We start from the raw sequence: 2,121 nt of genomic DNA, 5'->3' as shown, positions 1-2,121 counted from the left end.
GCAACGAAGAGGAAGCATAGTTTCTTGTGATTCTTTATTTCGTTGTAACAGTGGATGCTAGTTTTCTTTACTTTGAACCTATTTACTCTTGTGACGTACTCTGGTTTAATATAAGTAGTTTATTTAGTTATTCTCGTGTGTTATTATTATGTTTTCATATGAACCCATGGTGACGATGAGTTCAATCATGGGCTAATCGTGATCATGGGGTCGTAACGGATTTACTATGGAATTCTTTAGTTAGTTGTTTAATACCTTAGTGTGTGATGATTGTATGATATCTAGTATTGGTTGTGCTTATTCATCTTATGTGCATCACGAACATATAGGATAGGGTGTTAATCTCTTGTGAAGCGACGGTGGATCTTGAGGTTTAGAACTTGCCTTGCTAGCATAGGTTCATGTATGTGTATGCATGATTAATGGGTAATTCTAACCGTTTTACTTGCCCTGTGTAATTTTAAGGAATAACTTGTGCTTAAATCGTTATGTTGTCAAATTCTGTAGATATATAGGGTCTTAACATAATTGATGCCTATTCAACTTCTATCTTAATTGTGGATGTTTGGTATAATGGTATTAGTACAACGAAAGTTGGCTTTTATCAGTTTCGTGTTGTTCGATTAACATCATCATCATTACATGCTAAGGATAATAACAATAACTATTAAAGGAAGTAGTAATGAAGTTGTGATCTCATGTGTGTTTAATATTGTTAATTCAAGTATAAATTAAGTGTTTAATTCTCGTAGTTAATAATTAGTTAATCAAATCTAAGTATTATTGTCTTGACATTGAGAAGTAATTATACATTGGTGAGTAAGTGTAATTGAACATAATTAGTCTGAGTCTCTGTGGGAACGAACTAGAAAGTATTCTATATTACTTGCGAACGCGTATACTTGCGTGTATTACTATCGCGTGTTTTCCGCCTAACAAGTTTTTGGCGCCGCTGCCGGGGACTCGGCGTATTGGTTTAGTTTATGTACTTACCATCAGTGGTCATTAGGACTCATTGATTAAGACTTGTTACTTATTATTTCCAGTTGTGTTTCAGGTACTTTAGCGAGCGTTTATGCACACACATTCTCGTACTCGCAAGAGGACTTTAGATACGGCTGAGGAGACAGACGAAGTTCTTTGTATTCCAGAGAAGATAGATTTTGAAGATTCGGATACAGAGAGTGAGCAGAAAGAACCAGTAATCATGGGTGATCGTATGGTTCCGGCAGATCCATCTCTTATGGACTTTTCTCGGCCTAAAATTGATGACATTCAGTCAAGCATCCTTCATCTGACTATTTAGGCTAACACTTTTGAAATCAAGCCGGGCACTATTTAGATGGTGCAGAATTCTGTTTCTTTTGGAGGTGCTGCTACTGAAGACCCCAACATGCCAGGAATTTTGTCGAGATCTGTAGTACTTTCAAATATAATGGTGTGACTGATGAGGCTATCAAGCTGAGGCTTTTCCCATTCTCTCTGAGGGATAAAGCTAAGGACTGGTTACATTCTGAACCAGCGGGATCCATCATTACTTGGCAAGATCTTGCACAAAAGTTTCTGGTTAAGTTCTACCCAATGGTGAAAATTGCGGCTATGAGGAGTGCTCTTACTCAGTTTGCGCAGCAACCTACAGAATCTATGTGCGAAGCTTGGGAGTGCTACAAGGAGATGTTGAGAAAGTGTCCACATCATTGTATTCCTGATTGGATGGTGATCACTGGTTTCTATAATGGTTTGGGGGCCCAATCTCGGTCCATGCTCGATGCAGCAGCTGGAGGCGCCTTGTGGGCCAAAAGCTATACTGAGGCTTATAATCTTATTGAGACTATGGCTGCAAATGAGCATCAAAACCCAACTCAAAGGATGATGCCTGGAAAGGTAGCGGGTATTCTGGAAGTTGATGCAGCTACAGCTATTGCAGCGCAGCTCCAAGCGCTATCTTTGAAGGTCGATTCTTTAGCCACCTATGGAGTTAATCCAATAGCTATGGTTTGTGAGCTTTGTGCAGGTTCTCATGCTACGGATCAGTGTTCTCTTGTTAATGAATCTTTTTAGTATGTGAACAATTATGAGTGACAGCAGCAACCTATGCCAGCTACTTATTATCCTAACAAC

The 2,121-nt window shown here is 39.0% G+C and overlaps 1 non-coding gene across 1 annotated transcript; it reads right to left on the bottom strand.

The window, feature by feature from the left end:
- Positions 1-1,596: 1,596 nt before the first annotated feature.
- Positions 1,597-1,704, bottom strand: LOC141694391 (small nucleolar RNA R71). The gene has a single exon (XR_012563703.1). It is a non-coding gene; the product is annotated as a small nucleolar RNA R71 (small nucleolar RNA).
- Between the last annotated feature and the right edge of the window lie 417 nt (positions 1,705-2,121).

This window comes from Apium graveolens, chromosome 10 (genome assembly GCF_009905375.1).
Source record: "Apium graveolens cultivar Ventura chromosome 10, ASM990537v1, whole genome shotgun sequence".
Classification (NCBI taxonomy): Eukaryota; Viridiplantae; Streptophyta; class Magnoliopsida; order Apiales; family Apiaceae; genus Apium; species Apium graveolens.
Note: the sequence above shows the minus strand (reverse complement) of the source record. Positions and strands in the feature narration are given on the sequence as shown.